General features: G+C 57.7%; 1 long non-coding RNA gene across 1 annotated transcript in view; it reads right to left on the bottom strand.

The window, feature by feature from the left end:
• The window catches only part of LOC140407480 (uncharacterized), a 32,382-nt gene extending 9,619 nt beyond the window's left edge, over positions 1 to 22,763 (bottom strand). The window contains exon 1 of the long non-coding RNA XR_011939677.1: positions 22,693 to 22,763. This is a non-coding gene — a long non-coding RNA (uncharacterized lncRNA). The remainder of the gene's footprint in view (positions 1 to 22,692) is intronic.
• Positions 22,764 to 26,585: the final 3,822 nt, after the last annotated feature.

Genomic DNA, 26,585 nt, shown 5'->3' with positions numbered 1-26,585 from the left:
CAGAGGGGCAATTTCTTCACTCAGAGGGTAGTGAGTGTCTGGAATGGGCTGCCAGAGGTAGTAGTAGAAGCGGGTACAATTGTGTCTTTCAAAAAGCATTTAGATAGTTACATGGGTAAGATGGGTATAGAGGGTTATGGGCCAAGTGCGGGCAACTGGGACTAGCTTAATGGTAAAAACTGGGCGGCATGGACTGGTTGGGCCGAAGGGCCTGTTTCCATGCTGTAAACTTCTATGATTCTATGAACCTCCGTCGTTCCAGTGAGAACAGACTAAGTTTATCTAACCTCTCCCCATAGCTAATGCCCTCCATACCAGGCAACATCCGAGGAAACCGCTTCTGTACCCTCTCCAAAGCCTCCACATCCTTCCGGCAGTGTGGCCCTGTGTCGGTCTGATAATGCTGGGCGCTGATCCCGTGTCCCTGACCCGGGCTGCGGGGATAACGCTGGGCGATGATCCCGTGTCCCTGACCCGGGCTGTGGGGATAACGATGGGCGATGATCCCGTGTCCCTGACCCGGGCTGTGTGGATAACGCTGGGCGATGATCCCGTGTCCCTGACCCGGGCTGTGGGGATAACGCTGGGCGATGATCCCGTGTCCCTGACGCGGGCTGTGGGGATAACGCTGGGCGCTGATCCCGTGTCCCTGACCCGGGCTGTGACGATAACGCTGGGCGATGATCCGGTGTCCCTGACCCGGGCTGTGGGGATAACGCTGGGCGATGATCCCGTGTCCCTGACCCGGGCTGTGGGGATAACGCTGGGCGATGATCCCGTGTCCCTGACCCGGGCTGTGGGGATAACGCTGGGCGATGATCCCGTATCCCTGACCCGGGCTGTGGGGATAACGCTGGGCGATGATCCCGTGTCCCTGACCCGGGCTGTGTGGATAACGCTGGGCGATGATCCCAGTTCCTGACCCGGGCTGTGGGGATAACGCTGGGCGATGTTCCCGTGTCCCTGACCCGGGCTGTGGGGATAACGCTGGGCGATGATCCCGTGTCCCTGACCCGGGCTGTGGGGATAACGCTGGGCGATGATCCCAGTTCCTGACCCGGGCTGTGGGGATAACGCTGGGCGATGATCCCGTGTCCCTGACCCGGGCTGTGGGGATAACGCTGGGCGATGATCCCGTGTCCCTGACCCGGGCTGTGGGGATAACGCTGGGCGATGATCCCGTGTCCCTGGCCCGGGCTGTGACGATAACGCTGGGCGATGATCCCGTGTCCCTGACCCGGGCTGTGGGGATAACGCTGGGCGATGATCCCGTGTCCCTGACCCGGGCTGTGGGGATAACGCTGGGCGATGATCCCAGTTCCTGACCCGGGCTGTGGGGATAACGCTGGGCGATGATCCCGTGTCCCTGACCCGGGCTGTGTGGATAACGCTGGGCGGTGATCCCGTGTCCCTGACCCGGGCTGTGGGGATAACGCTGGGCGATGATCCTGTGTCCCTGACCCGGGCTGTGTGGATAACGCTGGGCGCTGATCCCGAGTCCCTGACCCGGGCTGTGGGGATAACGCTGGGCGATGATCCCGTGTCCCTGACCCGGGCTGTGTGGATAACGCTGGGCGCTGATCCCGAGTCCCTGACCCGGGCTGTGGGGATAACGCTGGGCGCTGATCCCGAGTCCCTGACCCAGGCTGTGGGGATAACGCTGGGCGATGATCCCGTGTCCCTGACCCAGGCTGTGGGGATAACGCTGGGCGATGATCCCGTGTCCCTGACCCGGGCTGTGGGGATAACGCTGGGCGATGATCCCGTGTCCCTGACCCGGGCTGTGGGGATAACGCTGGGCGATGATCCCAGTTCCTGACCGGGCTGTGGGGATAACGCTGGGCGGTGATCCCGTGTCCCTGACCCGGGCTGTGTGGATAACGCTGGGCGCTGATCCCGTGTCCCTGACCCGGGCTGTGGGGATAACGCTGGGCGATGATCCCGTGTCCCTGACCCGGGCTGTGGGGATAACGCTGGGCGATGATCCCGTGTCCCTGACCCGGGCTGTGGGGATAACGCTGGGCGATGATCCCGTGTCCCTGACCCGGGCTGCGGGGATAACGCTGGGCGGTGATCCCGTGTCCCTGACCCGGGCTGTGTGGATAACGCTAGGCGATGATCCCGTGTCCCTGACCCGGGTTGTGGGGATAATGCTGGGCGGTGATCCCGTGTCCCTGACCCGGGCTGTGGGGATAACGCTGGGCGATGATCCCGTGTCCCTGACCCGGGCTGTGGGGATAACGCTGGGCGATGATCCCGTGTCCCTGACCCGGGCTGTGGGGATAACGCTGTGCGATGATCCCGAGTCCCTGACCCGGGCTGTGGGGATAACGCTGGGCGATGATCCCGAGTCCCTGACCCGGGCTGTGGGGATAACGCTGGGCGATGATCCCGTGTCCCTGACCCGGGCTGTGGGGATAACGCTGGGCGGTGATCCCGTGTCCCTGACCCGGGCTGCGGGGATAACGCTGGGCGATGATCCCGTGTCCCTGACCCGGGCTGTGGAGATAACGCTGGGCGATGATCCCGTGTCCCTGACCCGGGCTGTGACGATAACGCTGGGCGATGATCCCGTGTCCCTGACCCGGGCTGTGGGGATAACGCTGGGCGATGATCCCGTGTCCCTGACCCGGGCTGTGACGATAACGCTGGGCGATGATCCCGTGTCCCTGACCCGGGCTGTGACGATAACGCTGGGCGATGATCCCGAGTCCCTGACCCGGGCTGCGGGGATAACGCTGGGCACTGATCCCGTGTCCCTGACGCGGGCTGTGGGGATAACGCTGGGCGATGATCCCGTGTCCCTGACCCGGGCTGTGGGGATAACGCTGGGCGATGATCCCGTGTCCCTGACCCGGGCTGTGGGGATAACGCTGGGCGCTGATCCCGTGTCCCTGACCCGGGCTGTGGGGATAATGCTGGGCGATGATCCCGTGTCCCTGACCCGGGCTGTGGGGATAACGCTGGGCGGTGATCCCGTGTCCCTGACCCGGACTGTGTGGATAACGCTGGGCGGTGTTCCCGTGTCCCTGACCCGGACTGTGTGGATAACGCTGGGCGGTGTTCCCGTGTCCCTGACCCGGGTTGTGGGGATAACGCTGGGCGATGATCCGGTGTCCCTGACCCGGGCTGTGGGGATAACGCTGGGCGATGATCCCGTGTCCCTGACCCGGACTGTGTGGATAACGCTGGGCGGTGTTCCCGTGTCCCTGACCCGGGTTGTGGGGATAACGCTGGGCGATGATCCGGTGTCCCTGACCCGGGCTGTGGGGATAACGCTGGGCGATGATCCCGTGTCCCTGACCCGGGCTGTGGGGATAACGCTGGGCGATGATCCGGTGTCCCTGACCCGGGCTGTGGAGATAACGCTGGGCGATGATCCCGTGTCCCTGACCCGGGCTGTGGGGATAACGCTGGGCACTGATCCCGAGTCCCTGACCCGGGCTGTGGGGATAACGCTGGGCGGTGATCCCGTGTCCCTGACCCCGGCTGTGGGGATAACGCTGGGCGGTGATCCCGTGTCCCTGATCCGGGCTGTGGGGATAACGCTGGGCGATGATCCCGTGTCCCTGACCCGGGCTGTGGGGATAACGCTGGGCACTGATCCCGAGTCCCTGACCCGGGCTGTGGGTATAACGCTGGGCGGTGATCCCGTGTCCCTGACCCGGGCTGTGGGGATAACGCTGGGCACTGATCCCGAGTCCCTGACCCGGGCTGTGGGTATAACGCTGGGCGCTGATCCCGTGTCCCTGACCCGGGCTGTGGGGATAACGCTGGGCGCTGATCCCGAGTCCCTGACCCGGGCTGTGGGTATAACGCTGGGCGATGATCCCGTGTCCCTGACCCGGGCTGTGGGGATAACGCTGGGCGGTGATCCCGTGTCCCTGACCCGGGCTGTGGGGATAACGCTGGGCGATGATCCGGTGTCCCTGACCCGGGCTGTGGGGATAACGCTGGGCGGTGATCCCGTGTCCCTGACCCGGGCTGTGGGGATAACGCTGGGCGGTGATCCCGTGTCCCTGACCCGGGCTGTGGGGATAACGCTGGGCGATGATCCGGTGTCCCTGACCCGGGCTGTGTGGATAACGCTGGGCGGTGATCCCGTGTCCCTGACCCGGGCTGTGGGGATAACGCTGGGCGGTGATCCCGTGTCCCTGACCCGGGCTGTGGGTATAACGCTGGGCGGTGATCCCGTGTCCCTGACCCGGGCTGTGGGTATAACGCTGGGCGATGATCCCAGTTCCTGACCCGGGCTGTGGGGATAACGCTGGGCGCTGATCCCGTGTCCCTGACCCGGGCTGTGGGGATAACGCTGGGCGATGATCCCGTGTCCCTGACCCGGGCTGTGGGGATAACGCTGGGCGATGATCCCGTGTCCCTGACCCGGGCTGTGGGGATAACGCTGGGCGATGATCCCGTGTCCCTGACCCGGGCTGTGGGGATAACGCTGGGCGGTGATCCCGTGTCCCTGACCCGGGTTGTGGGGATAACGCTGGGCGGTGATCCCGTGTCCCTGACCCGGGCTGTGGGGATAACGCTGGGCGGTGATCCCGTGTCCCTGACCCGGGCTGTGGGGATAACGCTGGGTGATGATCCCGTGTCCCTGACCCGGGCTGTGGGGATAACGCTGGGCGATGATCCCGTGTCCCTGACCCGGGCTGTGGGGATAACGCTGGGCGATGATCCCGTGTCCCTGACCCGGGCTGTGGGGATAACGCTGGGCGATGATCCCGTGTCCCTGACCCGGGCTGTGGGGATAACGCTGGGCGATGATCCTGTGTCCCTGACCCGGGCTGTGGGGATAACGCTGGGCGGTGATCCCGTGTCCCTGACCCGGGCTGTGGGGATAACGCTGGGCGATGATCCCGTGTCCCTGACCCGGGCTGTGGGGATAACGCTGGGCGATGATCCCGTGTCCCTGACCCGGGCTGTGGGGATAACGCTGGGCGATGATCCCGTGTCCCTGACCCGGGCTGTGGGGATAACGCTGGGTGATGATCCGGTGTCCCTGACCCGGGCTGTGACGATAACGCTGGGCGATGATCCCGTGTACCTGACCCGGGCTGTGGGGATAACGCTGGGCGATGATCCCGTGTCCCTGACCCGGGCTGTGTGGATAACGCTGGGCGCTGATCCCGTGTCCCTGACCCGGGCTGTGGGGATAACGCTGGGCGATGATCCCGTGTCCCTGACCCGGGCTGCGGGGATAACGCTGGGCGATGATCCCGTGTCCCTGACCCGGGCTGTGGGGATAACGCTGGGCGATGATCCCGTGTCCCTGACCCGGGCTGTGGGGATAACGCTGGGCGATGATCCCGTGTCCCTGACCCGGGCTGTGGGGATAACGCTGGGCGATGATCCCGTGTCCCTGACCCGGGCTGTGGGGATAACGCTGGGCGATGATCCCGTGTCCCTGACCCGGGCTGTGGGGATAACGCTGGGCGGTGTTCCCGTGTCCCTGACCCGGGCTGTGGGGATAAAGCTGGGCGATGATCCCGTGTCCCTGACCCGGGCTGTGGGTATAACGCTGGGCGATGATCCCGTGTCCCTGACCCGGGCTGTGGGTATAACGCTGGGCGATGATCCCAGTTCCTGACCCGGGCTGTGGGGATAACGCTGGGCGGTGATCCCGTGTCCCTGACCCGGGCTGTGGGGATAACGCTGGGCGGTGATCCCGTGTCCCTGACCCGGGCTGCGGGGATAACGCTGGGCGATGATCCCGTGTCCCTGACCCGGGCTGTGGGGATAACGCTGGGCGGTGATCCCGTGTCCCTGACCCGGGCTGTGGGGATAACGCTGGGCGATGATCCCGTGTCCCTGACCCGGGCTGTGGGGATAACGCTGGGCGATGATCCCGAGTCCCTGACCCGGGCTGTGGGGATAACGCTGGGCGATGATTCCGTGTCCCTGACCCGGGCTGTGGGGATAACGCTGGGCGATGATCCCGTGTCCCTGACCCGGGCTGTGTGGATAACGCTGGGCGATGATCCCAGTTCCTGACCCGGGCTGTGGGGATAACGCTGGGCGGTGATCCCGTGTCCCTGACCCAGGCTGTGGGGATAACGCTGGGCACTGATCCCGTGTCCCTGACCCAGGCTGTGGGGATAACGCTGGGCGATGATTCCGTGTCCCTGACCCGGGCTGTGGGGATAACGCTGGGCGATGATCCCGTGTCCCTGACCCGGGCTGTGTGGATAACGCTGGGCGATGATCCCAGTTCCTGACCCGGGCTGTGGGGATAACGCTGGGCGGTGATCCCGTGTCCCTGACCCAGGCTGTGGGGATAACGCTGGGCGATGATTCCGTGTCCCTGACCCGGGCTGTGGGGATAACGCTGGGCGATGATCCCGTGTCCCTGACCCGGGCTGTGGGGATAACGCTGGGCGATGATCCCGTGTCCCTGACCCAGGCTGTGGGGATAACGCTGGGCAGTGTTCCCGTGTCCCTGACCCGGGCTGTGACGATAACGCTGGGCGATGATCCCGTGTCCCTGACCCGGGCTGTGGGGATAACGCTGGGCACTGATCCCGTGTCCCTGACCGGGCTGTGGGGATAACGCTGGGCGGTGATCCCGTGTCCCTGACCCGGGCTGTGTGGATAACGCTGGGCGGTGATCCCGTGTCCCTGACCCGGGTTGTGGGGATAACGCTGGGCGATGATCCCGTGTCCCTGACCCGGGCTGTGGGGATAACGCTGGGCGATGATCCCGTGTCCCTGACCCAGGCTGTGGGGATAACGCTGGGCGATGATCCCGTGTCCCTGACCCGGGCTGTGGGGATAACGCTGTGCGATGATCCCGTGTCCCTGACCCGGGCTGTGTGGATAACGCTGGGCGATGATCCCGTGTCCCTGACCCGGGCTGTGGGGATAACGCTGGGCGATGATCCCGTGTCCCTGACCCGGGCTGCGGGGATAACGCTGGGCGATGATCCCGTGTCCCTGACCCGGGCTGTGGGGATAACGCTGGGCGCTGATCCCGTGTCCCTGACCCGGGCTGTGGGGATAACGCTGGGCGATTATCCCGTGTCCCTGACCCGGGCTGCGGGGATAACGCTGGGCGATGATCCCGTGTCCCTGACCCGGGCTGTGGGGATAACGCTGGGCGATGATCCCGTGTCCCTGACCCGGGCTGTGGGGATAACGCTGGGCGATGATCCCGTGTCCCTGACCCGGGCTGCGGGGATAACGCTGGGCGATGATCCCGTGTCCCTGACCCGGGCTGCGGGGATAACGCTGGGCGGTGATCCCGTGTCCCTGACCCGGGCTGTGGGTATAACGCTGGGCGATGATCCCAGTTCCTGACCCGGGCTGTGGGGATAACGCTGGGCGGTGATCCCGTGTCCCTGACCCGGGCTGTGGGGATAACGCTGGGCGGTGATCCCGTGTCCCTGACCCGGGCTGCGGGGATAACGCTGGGCGATGATCCCGTGGCCCTGACCCGGGCTGTGGGGATAACGCTGGGCGGTGATCCCGTGTCCCTGACCCGGGCTGTGGGGATAACGCTGGGCGGTGATCCCGTGTCCCTGACCCGGGCTGTGGGGATAACGCTGGGCGATGATCCTGTGTCCCTGACCCGGGCTGTGGGGATAACGCTGGGCGATGATCCCGTGTCCCTGACCCAGGCTGTGGGGATAACGCTGGGCGATGATCCCGTGTCCCTCACCCGGGCTGCGGGGATAACGCTGGGCGATGATCCCGTGTCCCTGACCCGGGCTGTGGGGATAACGCTGGGCGATGATCCCGTGTCCCTGACCCGGGCTGTGGGGATAACGCTGGGCACTGATCCCGTGTCCCTGACCCGGGCTGTGGGGATAACGCTGGGCGGTGATCCCGTGTCCCTGACCCGGGCTGTGGGGATAACGCTGGGCGATGATTCCGTGTCCCTGACCCGGGCTGTGGGGATAACGCTGGGCGATGATCCCGTGTCCCTGACCCGGGCTGTGTGGATAACGCTGGGCGATGATCCCAGTTCCTGACCCGGGCTGTGGGGATAACGCTGGGCGGTGATCTCGTGTCCCTGACCCAGGCTGTGTGGATAACGCTGGGCGATGATCCCGTGTCCCTGACCCGGGCTGTGGGGATAACGCTGGGCGATGATCCCGTGTCCCTGACCCAGGCTGTGGGGATAACGCTGGGCAGTGTTCCCGTGTCCCTGACCCGGGCTGTGACGATAACGCTGGGCGATGATCCCGTGTCCCTGACCCGGGCTGTGGGGATAACGCTGGGCACTGATCCCGTGTCCCTGACCGGGCTGTGGGGATAACGCTGGGCGGTGATCCCGTGTCCCTGACCCGGGCTGTGGGGATAACGCTGGGCGGTGATCCCGTGTCCCTGACCCGGGTTGTGGGGATAACGCTGGGCGATGATCCCGTGTCCCTGACCCGGGCTGTGGGGATAACGCTGGGCGATGATCCCGTGTCCCTGACCCGGGCTGTGGGGATAACGCTGGGCGATGATCCCGTGTCCCTGACCCGGGCTGTGGGGATAACGCTGGGCGATGATCCCGTGTCCCTGACCCGGGCTGTGGGGATAACGCTGGGCGATGATCCCGTGTCCCTGACCCGGGCTGTGGGGATAACGCTGGGCGATGATCCCGTGTCCCTGACCCGGGCTGTGGGGATAACGCTGGGCGGTGATCCCGTGTCCCTGACCCGGGCTGTGTGGATAACGCTGGGCGATGATCCCGTGTCCCTGACCCGGGCTGTGGGGATAACGCTGGGCGATGATCCCGTGTCCCTGACCCGGGCTGTGGGTATAACGCTGGGCGATGATCCCGTGTCCCTGACCCGGGCTGTGGGTATAACGCTGGGCGATGATCCCGTGTCCCTGACCCGGGCTGTGGGGATAACGCTGGGCGGTGATCCCGTGTCCCTGACCCGGGCTGTGGGGATAACGCTGGGCGGTGATCCCGTGTCCCTGACCCGGGCTGTGACGATAACGCTGGGCGATGATCCCGTGTCCCTGACCCGGGCTCTGGGGATAACGCTGGGCGATGATCCCGTGTCCCTGACCCGGGCTGTGGGGATAACGCTGGGCGATGATCCCAGTTCCTGACCCGGGCTCTGGGGATAACGCTGGGCGATGATCCCGTGTCCCTGACCCGGGCTGTGTGGATAACGCTGGGCGCTGATCCCGTGTCAGGGAGTGAGAGCTGGGACCTTAGAATCAGCGCGGGAATTCTGAAAAAGCGCGGGGGCTGCGAGGCAGAGGGGACCATTTAAAAGGTCGCTGTCTGTGGTGAGGTGAGTACAGATTAACAACTTGCTTACTTTGCAGGCCAAGTCGATTTCAGCAGGAGCGGAGCAGGCTAGTCCATTTCAGCGGGGGCAGTGCGGAAGTGATTTCTGGGAGGTAAGTTTCTCCTTTAAATAAATTTTTTTTTTTAATTCTCGTGTTTAAGGTGGGAACAGGAAGTCGACCCGCGGACGTCTGGGAAGACCCTCACCAATAGATTCTGGTGGAGAGGAAACCCGAGACACTACACGTGTAGTGTCTCCCACCCGCCCTCCTCCTCTAACCTAATAATAAAACCCATTGGTCTGAGGTAAGTACCATATTTTATTATTGTTATTAATAATTTTTTTTTTTTTTATATATAAAAAAATTTAATTTAGTTGTTAGCCAGATCTTGGTAGAAAGTTAGAGGAATGGCAGGGAAGGGAGTGCAATGTTCCTCCTGCAGGATGTTTGAGGTGAGGGATGCAGTTAGTGTCCCTGCTGATTTTACCTGCAGGAAGAGCTGCCATCTCCAGCTCCTCCAAGACCGAGTTAGGGAACTGGAGCTGGAGTTGGAAGAACTTCGGATCATTCGGGAGGCAGAGGGGGTCATAGATAGCAGCTTCAGGGAATTAGTTACACCAAAGATTGGAGATAGGTGGGTAACTGTAAGAGGGACTGGGAAAAAGCAGTCAGTGCAGGGATCCCCTGCGGTCGTTCCCCTGAGAAACAAGTATACCGCTTTGGATACTTGTGGGGGGGACGACTTACCAGGGGTAAGCCATGGGGTATGGGCCTCTGGCACGGAGTCTGTCCCTGTTGCTCAGAAGGGAAGGGGGGAGAGGAGCAGAGCATTAGTAATTGGGGACTCTATAGTCAGGGGCACAGATAGGAGATTTTGTGGGAGCGTGAGAGACTCACGTTTGGTATGTTGCCTCCCAGGTGCAAGGGTACGTGATGTCTCGGATCGTGTTTTCCGGGTCCTTAAGGGGGAGGGGGAGCAGCCCCAAGTCGTGGTCCACATTGGCACTAACGACATAGGTAGGAAAGGGGACAAGGATGTCAGGCAGGCTTTCAGGGAGCTAGGATGGAAGCTCAGAACTAGAACAAACAGAGTTGTTATCTCTGGGTTGTTGCCCGTGCCACGTGATAGTTAGATGAGGAATAGGGAGAGAGAGCAATTAAACACGTGGCTACAGGGATGGTGCAGGCGGGAGGGATTCAGATTTCTGGATAACTGGGGCGCTTTCTGGGGAAGGTGGGACCTCTACAGACAGGATGGTCTACATCTGAACATGCGGGGCACAAATATCCTGGGGGGGAGATTTGTTAGTGCTCTTTGGGGGGGTTTAAACTAATGCAGCAGGGGCATGGGAACCTGGATTGTAGTTTTAGGGTAAGGGAGAATGAGAGTATAGAGGTCAGGAGCTCAGATTTGACGTCGCAGGAGGGGGCCAGTGTTCAGGTAGGTGGTTTGAAGTGTGTCTACTTCAATGCCAGGAGTATACGAAATAAGGTAGGGGAACTGGCAGCATGGGTTGGTACCTGGGACTTCGATGTTGTGGCCATTTCGGAGACGTGGATAGAGCAGGGACAGGAATGGATGTTGCAGGTTCCGGGGTTTAGGTGTTTTAGTAAGCTCAGAGAAGGAGGCAAAAGAGGGGGAGGTGTGGCGCTGCTAGTCAAGAGCAGTATTACGGTGGCGGAGAGGATGCTAGATGGGGACTCATCTTCCGAGGTAGTATGGGCTGAGGTTAGAAACAGGAAAGGAGAGGTCACCCTGTTGGGAGTTTTCTATAGGCCTCCAAATAGTTCTAGGGATGTAGAGGAAAGGATGGCGAGGATGATCCTGGATAAGAGCGAAAGTAATAGGGTAGTTATTATGGGAGACTTTAACTTTCCAAATATTGACTGGAAAAGATATAGTTCGAGTGCATTAGATGGGTCGTTTTTTGTTCAGTGTGTGCAGGAGGGTTTCCTGAAACAATATGTTGACAGGCCAACAAGACGCGAGGCCACATTGGATTTGGTTTTGGGTAATGAACCAGGCCAGGTGTTGGATTTGGAGGTAGGTGAGCACTTTGGAGACAGTGACCACAATTCGGTGACGTTTACGTTAAGGATGGAAAGGGATAAGTATACACTGCAGGGCAAGAGTTATAGCTGGGGGAAGGGCAATTATGATGCCATTAGACGTGACTTGGGGGGGATAAGGTGGAGAAGTAGGCTGCAAGTTTTGGACACACTGGATAAGTGGAGCTTGTTCAAGGATCAGCTACTGCGTGTTCTTGATAAGTATGTACCGGTCAGGCAGGGAGGAAGGTGCCAAGCGAGGGAACCGTGGTTTACCAAAGAAGTGGAATCTCTTGTTAAGAGGAAGAAGGAGGCCTATGTGAAGATGAGGTGTGAAGTTTCAGTTGGGGCGATGGATAGTTACAAGGTAGCGAGGAAGGATCTAAAGAGAGAGCTAAGACGAGCAAGGAGGGGACATGAGAAGTATTTGGCAGGAAGGATCAAGGAAAACCCAAAAGCTTTCTATAGGTATGTCAGGAATAAGCGAATGACTAGGGACAGAGTAGGACCAGTCAAGGACAGGGATGGGAAGTTGTGTGTAGAGTCTGAAGAGATAGGCGAGATACTAAATGAATATTTTTCGTCAGTATTCACTCAGGAAAAAGATAATGTTGTGGAGGAGAATGCTGAGCCCCAGGCTAATAGAATAGATGGCATTGAGGTACGTAGGGAAGAGGTGTTGGCAAGTCTGGACAGGCTGAAAATAGATAAGTCCCTGGGACCTGATGGGATTTATCCTAGGATTCTCTGGGAGGCCAGGGAAGAGATTGCTGGACCATTGGCTTTGATTTTTATGTCATCATTGGATACAGGAATAGTGCCAGAGGACTGGAGGATAGCAAATGTGGTCCCTTTGTTCAAAAAGGGGAGCAGAGACAACCCCGGCAACTATAGACCGGTGAGCCTCACGTCTGTAGTGGGTAAAGTCTTGGAGGGGATTATAAGAGACAAGATTTATAATCATCTAGATAGGAATAATATGATCAGGGATAGTCAGCATGGCTTTGTGAATGGTAGGTCATGCCTCACAAACCTTATCGAGTTCTTTGAGAAGGTGACTGAACAGGTAGACGAGGGTCGAGCAGTTGATGTGGTGTATATGGATTTCAGCAAAGCGTTTGATAAGGTTCCCCACGGTAGGCTATTGCAGAAAATACGGAGGCTGGGGATTGAGGGTGATTTAGAGATGTGGATCAGAAATTGGCTAGCTGAAAGAAGACAGAGGGTGGTGGTTGATGGGAAATGTTCAGAATGGAGTTCTGTCACAAGTGGAGTACCACAAGGATCTGTTCTGGGGCCGTTGCTGTTTGTCATTTTTATCAATGACCTAGAGGAAGGCGCAGAAGGGTGGGTGAGTAAATTTGCAGACGATACTAAAGTCGGTGGTGTTGTCGATAGTGTGGAAGGAAATAGCAGGTTACAGAGGGATATAGATAAGCTGCAGAGCTGGGCTGAGAGGTGGCAAATGGAGTTTAATGTAGAGAAGTGTGAGGTGATTCACTTTGGAAGGAAAAACAGGAATGTGGAATATTTGGCTAATGGAAAAGTTCTTGAAAGTGTGGATGAGCAGAGGGATCTAGGTGTCCATGTACATAGATCCCTGAAAGTTGCCACCCAGGTTGATAGGGTGGTGAAGAAGGCCTATGGAGTGTTGGCCTTTATTGGTAGAGGGATTGAGTTCCGGAGTCAGGAGGTCATGTTGCAGCTGTACAGAACTCTGGTGCGGCCGCATTTGGAGTATTGCGTACAGTTCTGGTCACCGCATTATAGGAAGGACGTGGAGCCTTTGGAACGGGTGCAGAGGAGATTCACCAGGATGTTGCCTGGTATGGAGGGAAAATCTTATGAGGAAAGGCTGATGGACTTGAGGTTGTTTTCGTTGGAGAGAAGAAGGTTAAGAGGAGACTTAATAGAGGCATACAAAATGATCAGAGGGTTAGATAGGGTGGACAGTGAGAGCCTTCTCCCGCGGATGGAAATGGCTAGCACGAGGGGACATAGCCTTAAACTGAGGGGTAATAGATATAGGACAGAGGTCAGGGGTAGTTTCTTTACGCAAAGAGTAGTGAGGCCGTGGAATGCCCTACCTGCTACAGTAGTGAACTCGCCAACATTGAGGGCATTTAAAAGTTTATTGGATAAACATATGGATGATAATGGTATAGTGTGGGTTAGATGGCTTTTGTTTCGGTGCAACATCGTGGGCCGAAGGGCCTGTACTGCGCTGTATTGTTCTATGTTCTATGTTCTATGTCCCTGACCCGGGCTGTGACGATAACGCAGGGCGATGATCCCGTGTCCCTGACCCAGGCTGTGGGGATAACGCTGGGCGGTGATCCCGTGTCCCTGACCCGGGCTGTGGGGATAACGCTGGGCGATGATCCCGTGTCCCTGACCCGGGCTGTGGGGATAACGCTGGGCGATGATCCCGTGTCCCTGACCCGGGCTGTGGGGATAACGCTGGGCGATGATCCCGTGTCCCTGACCCGGGCTGTGGGGATAACGCTGGGCGATGATCCCGAGTCCCTGACCCGGGCTGTGGGGATAACGCTGGGCGATGACCCCGTGTCCCTGACCCGGGCTGTGGGGATAACGCTGGGCGATGATCCCGTGTCCCTGACCCGGGCTGTGGGGATAACGCTGGGCGATGATCCCGTGTCCCTGACCCGGGCTGTGGGGATAACGCTGGGCAGTGTTCCCGTGTCCCTGGTCCGGGCTGCGGGGATAACGCTGGGCGATGATCCCAGTTCCTGACCCGGGCTCTGGGGATAACGCTGGGCGGTGATCCCGTGTCCCTGACCCGGGCTGTGACGATAACGCTGGGCGATGATCCCGTGTCCCTGACCCGGGCTGTGGGGATAACGCTGAGCGCTGATCCCGTGTCACTGACCCGGGCTGTGGGGATAACGCTGGGCGGTGTTCCCGTGTCCCTGACCCGGGCTGCGGGGATAACGCTGGGCGGTGATCCCGTGTCCCTGACCCGGGCTGTGGGGATAACGCTGGGCGATGATCCCGTGTCCCTGACCCGGGCTGTGGGGATAACGCTGGGCGATGATCCCGTGTCCCTGACCCGGGCTGTGGGGATAACGCTGGGCGATGATCCCGTGTCCCTGACCCGGGCTGTGGGGATAACGCTGGGCGATGATCCTGTGTCCCTGACCCGGGCTGTGGGGATAACGCTGTGCGATGATCCCGTGTCCCTGACCCGGGCTGTGGGGATAACGCTGGGCGATGATCCCAGTTCCTGACCCGGGCTGTGGGGATAACGCTGGGCGATGATCCCGTGTCCCTGACCCGGGCTGTGGGGATAACGCTGGGCGGTGTTCCCGTGTCCCTGACCCGGGCTGCGGGGATAACGCTGGGCGGTGATCCCGTGTCCCTGACCCGGGCTGTGGGGATAACGCTGGGCGATGATCCCGTGTCCCTGACCCGGGCTGCGGGGATAACGCTGGGCGATGATCCCGTGTCCCTGACCCGGGCTGTGGGGATAACGCTGGGCGATGATCCCGTGTCCCTGACCCGGGCTGTGGGGATAACGCTGGGCGATGATCCCGTGTCCCTGACCCGGGCTGTGGGGATAACGCTGGGCGGTGATCCCGTGTCCCTGACCCGGGCTGTGGGGATAACGCTGGGCGATGATCCCGTGTCCCTGACCCGGGCTGTGGGGATAACGCTGGGCGATGATCCCGTGTCCCTGACCCGGGCTGTGGGGATAACGCTGGGCGGTGTATACCCTCCAGCTCGTGCTGAAGGCAGTACCAGTGCTCGTCTATCTGATGGTGTCAAATTCTCAAACTGCCGTTGCAACTCAAGCTCGGCCAGGCGGATCCCTTTCACAGGGCAGGGTCTCTATGGTGACCACACATATGCTCGGTCGGACAGCTTCATTTAAAACTGAAAGGGGCAGGCCAGGCGGCCCACTCTCAGCCAGTTGCGGCCTGGATCCCACCTCGCTGCAGGTGAGTGGGAGCCACTACCCCATTGTCGGCTACACTGGGGGCGGAGGCAGAGCAGGACTCCAGGCCTCACATCTCACATCAAAGACGGCACCTCCAACAATGCAGCACTCACTCCCCCAGTCCTGCACTGGATCCCTTCACCGACCCTGCCTTCTCCATTTTCCAATTCCCATCCTTCACTTCAATCCTGCCCAACTCTACAGCTCTCTGCGGGAAGGAATTCCTCAGCTTCACTCCCCTCTGGGAGAGGAAATTCCTCCTCATCTCTGTCTGAAATGGTGACCCCTCACTCTGAGATCCTGCTCCCAGACTCTCCCACAAGGGGAAACACCCTCTCAGCATCGACCCTGTCAAACCCCCTGAGAATCCGATACGTCTCAATATGCCTCTCATTCTTCTAAACTCCAATGAGGACAGGCCCAACCTACTCAACCCTTCCTCATGAGAAAATCCCTCCCTACCCGGGATCAGCCCAGTGAACCTTCTCTGGACGGTCTCCAAAGCCGGGATATCTTTCCGTAGATAAGGAACCAGAACTGTTCCCAGTATTCCAGCTGTGGGTTAACCAGTGCCTTGTATAATTTGAGCTGGACTTCCCTGTTTTTATTCTCCATTCCCTCTGAAATAAAGTAAAACAGGGCAGCATGGCAGCATTGTGGATAGCACAATTGCTTCACAGCTCCAGGGTCCCAGGTTTGATTCCGGCTTGGGTCACTGTCTGTGCGGAGTCTGCACGTTCTCCCCGTGTCTGCGTGGGTTTCCTCCGGGTGCTCCGGTTTCCTCCCACAGTCCAAAGATGTGCAGGTTAGGTGGATTGGCCGTGATAAATTGGCCTTAGTGTCCAAAATTGCCCTTGGTTGGGTGGGGTTACTGGGTTATGGGGATAGGGTGGAGGTGTTGACCTTGGGTAGGGTGCTCTTTCCAAGAGCCGGTGCAGACTCGATGGGCCGAATGGCCTCCTTCTGCACTGTAAATTCTATTCCATTTCCCCTCCCAATTACCCGCTGACCTTGCAGGCTAGCTTTTTGTGCGGCACTCCCTCAGCACTGACCCTCTGACAGTGCGGCACTCCCTCAGTACTGACCCTCTGACAGTGCGGCACTCCCTCAGTACTGACCCTCTGACAGTGCGACACTCCCTCAGTACTGACCCTGTGACAGTGCGACACTCCCTCAGTACTGACCCTCTGACAGTGCGGCACTCCCTCAGTACTGACCCTCTGACAGTGCGGCACTCCCTCAGTACTGACCCTCTGACAGTGCGGCACGCCCTCAGTACTTACCCTCTGACAGTGCTGCACTCCCTCAGTACTGACCCTCTGACAGTGCGGCACTCCCTCAGTACTGACCCTCTGACAGTGCGGCACTCCCTCAGTACTGACCCTCTGACAGTGCGGCACTCCCTCAGTACTGACCCTCTGACAGTGCGGCACTCCCTCAGTACTGACCCTCTGACAGTGCGGCATTCCCGCAGTACTGACCGTGACAATGTGGCACTCCTTCAGTACTGACCTTCTGACAGTGCGGCACTCCCTCAGTACTGACCCTGACAGTGTGGCACTACCTCAGTACTGACCCTCGGAGAGTGCGGCACTCCCTCAGTACTGACCCTCTGACAGTGCGGCACTCCCTCAGTACTGACCCTCTGACAGTGCAGCACTCCCTCAGTACAGACCCTCTGACAGTGCGGCACTCCCTCAGTACTGACCCTCTGACAGTGCGGCACTCCTTCAGTGCTGACCCTCGGACAGTGCGGCACTCCCTCAGTACTGACCCTCGGACAGTGCGGCACTCCCTCAGTACTGACCCTCTGACAGTGCAGCACTCCCTCAGTACTGACCCTCGGACAGTGCAGCACTCCCTCAGTGCTGACCCTCGGACAGTGCGGCACTCCCTCAGTACTGACCCTCGGACAGTGCGGCAGTCGCTCAGTACTGACCTTCTGACAGTGCAGCACTCCCTCAGTACAGACCCTCTGACTGTGCAGCACTCCCTCAGTACAGACCCTCTGACTGTGCAGCACTCCCTCAGTACTGACCCTCTGACAGTGCGGCACTCGCTCACTACTGACCCTCTGACAGTGCAGCACTCCCTCAGTACTGACCCTCGGACAGTGCGGCACTCCCTCAGTACTGACCCTCTGACAGTGCAGCACTCCCTCAGTGCTGACCCTCGGACAGTGCGGCACTCCCTCAGTACTGACCCTCGGACAGTGCGGCACTCGCTCAGTACTGACCCTCGGACAGTGCGGCACTCCCTCAGTACTGACCCTCTGACAGTGCAGCACTCCCTCAGTACTGACCCTCGGACAGTGCAGCACTCCCTCAGTGCTGACCCTCGGACAGTGCGGCACTCCCTCAGTACTGACCCTCGGACAGTGCGGCACTCGCTCAGTACTGACCCTCTGACAGTGCAGCACTCCCTCAGTGCTGACCCTCGGACAGTGCGGCACTCCCTCAGTACTGACCCTCTGACAGTGCAGCACTCCCTCAGTACAGACCCTCTGACTGTGCAGCACTCCCTCAGTACTGACCCTCTGACAGTGCGGCACTCCCTCAGTACTGACCCTCTGACTGTGCAGCACTCCCTCAGTACAGACCCTCTGACTGTGCAGCACTCCCTCAGTACTGACCCTCTGACAGTGCAGCACTCCCTCAGTACTGACCCACTGACAGTGCGGCACTCCCTCAGTGCTGACCCTCGGACAGTGCGGCACTCCCTCAGTACTGACCCTCGGACAGTGCGGCACTCCCTCAGTACTGACCCTCGGACAGTGCAGCACTCCCTCAGTGCTGACCCTCGGACAGTGCGGCACTCCCTCAGTGCTGACCCTCGGACAGTGCGGCACAGCCTCAGTACTGACCCTCGGACAGTGCGGCACTCGCTCAGTACTGACCCTCGGACAGTGCGGCGCTCCCTCAGTACTGACCCTCTGACAGTGCGGCACTCCCTCAGTACTGACCCTCTGACAGTGCAGCACTCCCTCAGTACTGACCCTCTGACAGTGCGGCACTCCCTCAGTACTGACCCTCTGACAGTGCGGCACTCCCTCAGTACTGACCCTCTGACAGTGCGGCACTCCCTCGATTCTGTGTGGGAATATTAGGCTCGATTTTTGTGCTGAAGCCAAGGTTGAGAAAGTCAAAACAGAAGTTTGTGATTGCGAGTTAAGACGAACAGAGACTGGGTGGATGAGGAAATCTAAAAGGCGTGCAGTTCCCCAGAGTCCCCGGAACCGTCTATGCAAACATGCTGCTGAATATCCAAACCCTTTGACAATGGACAAAGGAGGCAGTAGCGGCGGTCACATTGCAATCACAGGCAGGCAAACTCGCAAACACAACATGATTTTCCATCACTTAATCCCTTGGATCAGCAACGCCCCTCCCGGTACAAAACACATTTCCAAACTCAACAGCCACTCCTTACCACCTGTGGGAAATGCAAAAGTAAAGACAAGGAGTGTACACAGACACCAGGGCTTGAGGTTCAGAAGGAGGAGGTGTTAACAATTCTGGAAATGGTAAAAATAGATAAGTCCCCTGGGCCGGATGGGATTTATCCTAGGATTCTCTGGGAAGCTGGGGAGGAGATTGCTGAGACTTTGGCCTTGATCTTTAAGTCAACTTTGTCAACAGGAATAGTGCCAGAAGACTGGAGGATAGCAAATGTTGTCCCCTTGTTCAAAAAGGGGAGTAGAGACAACCCCGGTAACTACAAACCAGTGAGCCTTACTTCTTTTGTGGGCAAAATCTTGGAAAGGTTTATAAGAGATAGGGTGTATAATCACCTGGAAAGGAATAATTTGATTAAAGATAGTCAACACGGTTTCGTGAAGGGTAGGTCGTGCCTCACAAACCTTATTGAGTTCTTTGAGAAGGTGACCAAACAGGTGGATGAGGGTAAAACAGTTGATGTGGTGTATATGGATTTCAGTAAAGCGTTTGATAAGGTTCCCCACGGTAGGCTACTGCAGAAAATACGGAGGCATGGGATTCAGGGAGATTTAGCAGTTTGGATCAGAAATTGGCTAGCTGGAAGAAGAGAAAGGGTGGTGGTTGATGGGAAATGTTCAGACTGGAGTCCAGTTACTAGTGGTGCACCACAACCATAATGTTTTGGGGCCACTGCTGTTTGTCATTTTTATAAATGACCTGGAGGAGGGCGTAGAAGGATGGGTGAATAAATTTGCAGATGACACTAAAGTCGGTGGAGTTGTGGACAGTGCGGAAGGATGTTGCAAGTTACAGAGGGACATAGATAAGCTGCAGCGCTGGGCTGAGAGGTGGCAAATGGAGTTTAATGCAGAAAAGTGTGAGGTGATTCATTTTGGAAGGAATAACAGGAAGACAGAGTACTGGGCTAATGGTAATATTCTTGGCAGTGTGGATGAGCAGAGAGATCTTGGTGTCCATGTACATAGATCCCTGAAAGTTGCCACCCAGGTTGAGAGGGTTGTTAAGAAGGCGTACGGTGTGTTAGCTTTTATTGGTAAAGGGATTGCGTTTCGGAGCCATGAGGTCATGTTGCAGCTGTACAAAACTCTGGTGCGGCCGCATTTGGAGTATTGCGTGCAATTCTGGTCGCCGCATTATAGGAATGATGTGGAAGCATTGGAAAGGGTGCAGAGGAGATTTACCAGAATGTTGCCTGGTATGGAGGGAAGATCTTATGAGGAAAGGCTGAGGGACTTGAGGCTGTTTTCGTTAGAGAGAAGGTTAAGAGGTGACTTAATTGAGGCATACAAGATGATCAGAGGATTGGAGAGGGTGGACAGTGAGAGCCTTTTTCCTCGGATGGTGATGTCTAGCACGAGGGGACATAGCTTCAAATTGAGGGGAGATAGATGTACGACAGATGTCAGAGGTAGGTTCTTTACTCAGAGAGTAGTAACCCAGTGTTATACAGGGACAGACCTGTCCCCACCAGTACTGTACCCCAGTGTTATACAGTGACAGACCCGTCCCCACCAGTACTGTACCCCAGTGTTATACAGTGACAGACCCGACCCACCAGTACTGTACCCCAGTGTTATACAGCGACAGACCCGACCCCACCAGTACTGTACCCCAGTGTTATACAATGACAGACCAGTCCCCACCAGTACTGTATCCCAGTGTTATACAGTGACAGACCCGTCCCCACCAGTACTGTACCCCAGTGTTACACAGTAACAGACCCGACCCCACCAGCACTGTACCCCAGAGTTATACAGTGACTGACCTGTCCCCACCGCTACTGTACCCTAGTGTTATAGTGACAGACCTGTCCCCACCAGTACTGTACCCCAGTGTTATACAGCGACAGACCCGTCCCCACCAGTACTGTACCCCACTGTTATACAGCGAGACCCGTCCCCATCAGTACTGTACCCCAGTGTTATACAGCGACAGACCCGTCCCCCCAGTACTGTACCCCAGTGTTATACAGTGACAGACCCGACCCACCAGTACTGTACCCCCGTGTTATACAGTGACAGACCCGTCCCCACCAGTACTGTACCCCAGTGTTGTACAGTGACAGACCCGTCCCCACCAGTACTGTACCCCAGTGTTATACAGTGACAGACCCGTCCCCACCAGTACTGTACCCCAGTGTTATACAGTGACAGACCCGTCCCCACCAGTACTGTACCCCAGTGTTATACAGTGACAGACCCGTCCCCACCAGTACTGTACCCCAGTGTTATACAGTGACAAACCCGTCCCCACCAGTACTGTACCCCAGTGTTATACAGTGACAGACCCGTCCCCACCAGTACTGTACCCCAGTGTTATACAGTGACAGACCCGTCCCGACCAGTACTGTACCCCAGTGTTACACAGTGACAGACCCGTCCCCACCAGTACTGTACCCCAGTGTTATACAGTGACAGACCCGTCCCCACCAGTACTGTACCCCAGTGTTACACAGTGACAGACCCGTCCTCACCAGTACTGTACCCCAGTGTTATACAGTGACAGACCCGTCCCCACCAGTACTGTACCCCAGTGTTATACAGTGACAGACCCGTCCCCACCAGTACTGTACCCCAGTGTTATACAGTGACAGACCCGTCCCCACCAGTACTGTACCCCAGTGTTGTACAGTGACAGACCCATCCCCACCAGTACTATACCCCAGTGTTATACAGTGACAGACCCGTCCCCACCAGTACTGTACCCCAGTGTTCTACAATTGAAAATCCATTTCTTTCCTTTTTTAAAAATAAATTTAGAGTACCCAATTCATTTTTTCCAATTAAGGGGCAGTTTAGCGCGACCCATCCGCCTACCCTGCACATCTTTGGGTTGTGGGGGCGAGACCCACGCAGACACGGGGAGAATGTGCAAACTCCACACGGACAGTGACCCAGAGCCAGGATCGAACCCGGGACCTCGGCGCCGCGAGGCTGCAGTGCTAACACTGCCCCACCGTGCTACTCTACAGTTGAAAAGTTTTGAGTCCGATGACTCTTTGACAAAGCATCACTGAATGAGTTGGGTGTGTGTTGGCGATCGAGCAGCCCTCAGGTCTACGCCCCTGCTCCGCTCCCACCGTGTTTGAGATTTCCTTCGCCAATAGGGCTGAGCAGGATTTGAACTCGGCCCCCGCGACATGTTCTGTTGCAGTCAGCGGGTCACCACAGGCACTCGCTGGACCTCAGGCCTTCATCTCACCAACGAGGGTTCAATGCCCGTACCAGCTGAGGTTCTTCCTGACCACCCCCCCTCCCCGCCTTCTCAATCTTTGCCCCTCGTCTAAGGGGTGGTGACCCCAGGACAAGACACCACCAGTCTGCTCTCCACCTGAATGGGGAAGCAGCCTACAATCCTCGGGGACCATGGAGACTACGTTATTAATTCACGGCACTGAACGAGAATGTGTTTCTCCCAGTGGCATCAGACCCAGCTACAAACTCCCCAACTGGGCAGGTCCCCTCCGACTGAGCAGGTCAAATGGCGCAGCGCTATTTTACAGGTCAATTTATTAAAATTACTCGTGTCCGTTCCTTTCCCCAAGGGGGCAGCCAGTGCTGTGATCAGCACAGCAGCGTGTACCCTGGATGGAGTGCCTTCCGACCCTCATCAACACACGGTTAAGACGAACACCAGGCTGACCACCGGCTGATGGTCATCACACCCGAGGCAGACCCTGCATCACTGCAGGAACCGCACATCGAGAACTGTTGTGCGTCAGTACCAGTCCCTCACCGCCCCTCCCAATCAAACAACACCTCAGGAAGAGAATGATTCCCTTTTGCCACTGGGCACACCCCATCAAACGCTATTTAAACCCCGTGTGGCTGGACAAGAAGGGGTTGCATTTCACGCACAATCACTGGCCACACAGGCATGACTGGGAACAGAGCTTTTGACAGCAAACTAGAAGCAGGAACGCGAGCCAGAAATCTCACTCAGTGAAACAAAGCAGAGACAAAGAGCGGATTTGATTACTGCACTAACCTCAGCAGCAACGCATAACGTGCAGAGTGCAGCTTACTTTTTAAAACGTTTCCGGGCATGACGTAACATTGGGCAGGGTAGAGGCAGCCCTGGAGCCTGATAAACAATAACAACGCATCAGCGTAGCAGGGGAGCAGCGTGATGCATGGCGTCACCCTCACAGACACTCATTAAACAGCTCGCAACATCGCCACAGCAGCAGGGGCAACATCTGAAGTGGCAGGCCGACTGCTGGGATCACAAACTGGCTCGCAGAACGGCACTGAGGCGCAGGCAGCAAGGCGGGTATCGGGTGCTGTGACGACCGCATAGCCGAACAGCACGCCGGCTCTCAAAAGCAGAGAGCAGCCAATGGAGCGAGTGGTAACATTGAGCCTGTAACCACAGTGTCGGCAAGGCCTTTCCAGAGAGGGGCTTACAATTGGTGGGAAAAGACAGGAGAATTCAACATCCAGCCTCCCCGAACAGGCGCCGGAATGTGGCGACTAGGGGCTTTTCACAGTAACTTCATTTGAAGCCTACTTGTGACAATAAGCGATTTTCATTTCGTCTCGAACAAAGGGGCCCTCAACAGGGGGGGGAACGGTCCCTTTCGGCAGGCTCTTAGTCTGTCCCAAAGCACTTCACAGTCAAACCATCACTTCTGATGTCTCCTCACTGTTATCACATATAACACGGCAGCCAGATCATCCAAACAGTATTGTGAGAAATCTGATCATTGAGGCCTATTCTTCAACAGCGTGGAAAATCAAAAGCACTTCCACAGGGTCAAACACAGATAAACACCTCAGCTGACACGCGGACAGGCGGTCAGTGTGGTCAAACTAACACCACATCACTCGGGGACAGGCGGTCAGTGTGGTCAAACTAACACCAGATCACTCGGGGACAGGCGGTCAGTGTGGTCAAACTAACACCAGATCACTCGGGGACAGGTGGTCAGTGTGGTCAAACTAACACCAGGTCACTCGGGGACAGGCGGTCAGTGTGGTCAAACTAACACCAGATCACTCGGGGACAGGCGGTCAGTGTGGTCAAACTAACACCAGATCACACGGGGACAGGCGGTCAGTGTGGTCAAACTAACACCACATCACACGGGGACAGGCGGCCAGTGTGGTCAAACTAACACCAGATCACACGGGGCAGGCGGTCAGTGTGGTCAAACTAACACCACATCACATGGGGACAGGCGGTCAGTGTGGTCAAACTAACACCAGATCACTCGGGGACAGGCGGTCAGTGTGGTCAAACTAACACCAGATCACTCGGGGACAGGTGGTCAGTGTGGTCAAACTAACACCAGATCACACGGGGCAGGCGGTCAGTGTGGTCAAACTAACACCAGATCACACGGGGACAGGCGGTCAGTGTGGTCAAACTAACACCAGGTCACCTCAGCTGACACGCGGACAGGCGGTCAGTGTGGTCAAACTAACACCAGATCACACAGGGACAGGCGGTCAGTGTGGTCAAACTAACACCAGGTCACCTCAGCTGACACGCGGGCAGGCGGTCAGTGTGGTCAAACTAACACCAGATCACACAGGGACAGGCGGTCAGTGTGGTCAAACTAACACCAGATCACTCGGGGACAGGCGGTCAGTGTGGTCAAACTAACACCAGATCACACGCGGGCAGGCGGTCAGTGTGGTCAAACTAACACCAGATCACTCGGGGACAGGCGGTCAGTGTGGTCAAACTAACACCAGATCACTCGGGGACAGGCGGTCAGTGTGGTCAAACTAACACCAGATCACACAGGGACAGGCGGTCAGTGTGGTCAAACTAACACCAGATCACTCGGGGACAGGCGGTCAGTGTGGTCAAACTAACACCAGATCACACGCGGGCAGGCGGTCAGTGTGGTCAAACTAACACCAGATCACTCGGGGACAGGCGGTCAGTGTGGTCAAACTAACACCAGATCACACTGGGACAGGCAGTCAGTGTGGTCAAACTAACACCAGGTCACCTCAGCTGACACGGGGACAGATGGTCAGTGTGGTCAAACTAACACCAGATCACTCGGAGACAGGCGGTCAGTGTGGTCAAACTAACACCAGATCACCTCAGCTGACACGGGGACATATGGTCAGTGTGGTCAAACAAACACCAGCTCACTCGGGGACAGGCGGTCAGTGTGGTCAAACTAACACCAGATCACTCGGGGACAGGCGGTCAGTGTGGTCAAACTAACACCAGATCACACGGGGACAGGCGGTCAGTGTGGTCAAACTAACACCAGATCACCTCAGCTGACACGGGGACAGACGGTCAGTATGGTCAAACTAACACCAGATCACACGGGGACAGATGGTCAGTGTGGTCAAACTAACACCAGATCACACGGGGACAGGCGGTCATGTGGTCAAACTAACACCAGATCACACGGGGACAGGCGGTCAGTGTGGTCAAACTAACACCAGGTCACCTCAGCTGACACGGGGACAGATAGTCAGTGTGGTCAAACTAACACCAGATCACACGGGGACAGGCGGTCAGTTTGGTCAAACTAACACCAGATCACTCGGGGACAGGCGGTCAGTATGGTCAAACTAACACCAGATCACTCGGGGACAGGCGGTCAGTGTGGTCAAACTAACACCAGATCACCTCAGCTGATACGGGGACAGATGGTCAGTGTGGTCAAACTAACACCAGATCACCTCAGCTGACACGGGGGCAGGCGGTCAGTGTGGTCAAACTAACACCAGATCACTCGGGGACAGACGGTCAGTGTGGTCAAACTAACACCAGATCACACGGGGACAGGCGGTCAGTGTGGTCAAACTAACACCAGGTCACCTCAGCTGACACGGGGACAGATAGTCAGTGTGGTCAAACTAACACCAGATCACACGGGGACAGGCGGTCAGTTTGGTCAAACTAACACCAGATCACTCGGGGACAGGCGGTCAGTATGGTCAAACTAACACCAGATCACTCGGGGACAGGCGGTCAGTGTGGTCAAACTAACACCAGAGCACCTCAGCTGACACGGGGACAGATGGTCAGTGTGGTCAAACTAACACCAGAACACACGGGGACAGACGGTCAGCGTGGTCAAACTAACACCAGATCACCTCAGCTGACACGGGGACAGGCGGTTAGTGTGGTCAAACTAACACCAGATCACACGGGGACAGGCGGTCAGTGTGGTCAAACTAACACCAGATCACACGGGGACAGACGGTCAGTATGGTCAAACTAACACCAGATCACACGGGGACAGGCGGTCAGTGTGGTCAAACTAACACCAGATCACCTCAGCTGACACGGGGACATGCGGTCAGTGTGGTCAAACTAACACCAGATCACACGGGGACAGACGGTCAGTGTGGTCAAACTAACACCAGATCACCTCAGCTGACACGGGGACATGCGGTCAGTGTGGTCAAACTAACACCAGATCACACGGGGACAGACGGTCAGTGTGGTCAAACTAACACCAGATCACACGGGGACAGACGGTCCGTATGGTCAAACTAACACCAGATCACACGGGGACAGGCGGTCAGTGTGGTCAAACTAACACCAGATCACTCGGGGACAGGCGGTCAGTCTGGTCAAACTAACACCAGATCACACGGGGACAGGCGGTCAGTGTGGTCAAACTAACACCAGATCACACGGGGACAGGCGGTCAGTGTGGTCAAACTAACACCAGATCACACGGGGACAGGCGGTCAGTGTGGTCAAACTAACACCAGATCGCCTCCGCTGACACGGGGACAGGCGGTCAGTGTGGTCAAACTAACACCAGATCACTCAGGGACAGGCGGTCAGTATGGTCAAACTAACACCAGGTCACACGGGGACAGGCGGTCATGTGGTCAAACTAACACCAGATCACTCGGGGACAGGCGGTCAGTATGGTCAAACTAACACCA

Source organism: Scyliorhinus torazame, unplaced genomic scaffold (genome assembly GCF_047496885.1).
Source record: "Scyliorhinus torazame isolate Kashiwa2021f unplaced genomic scaffold, sScyTor2.1 scaffold_1557, whole genome shotgun sequence".
In the NCBI taxonomy this organism is placed as follows: Eukaryota; Metazoa; Chordata; class Chondrichthyes; order Carcharhiniformes; family Scyliorhinidae; genus Scyliorhinus; species Scyliorhinus torazame.
The sequence above is the reverse complement of the archived record's forward strand: the minus strand, read 5'-3'. Positions and strand labels throughout refer to the sequence as shown.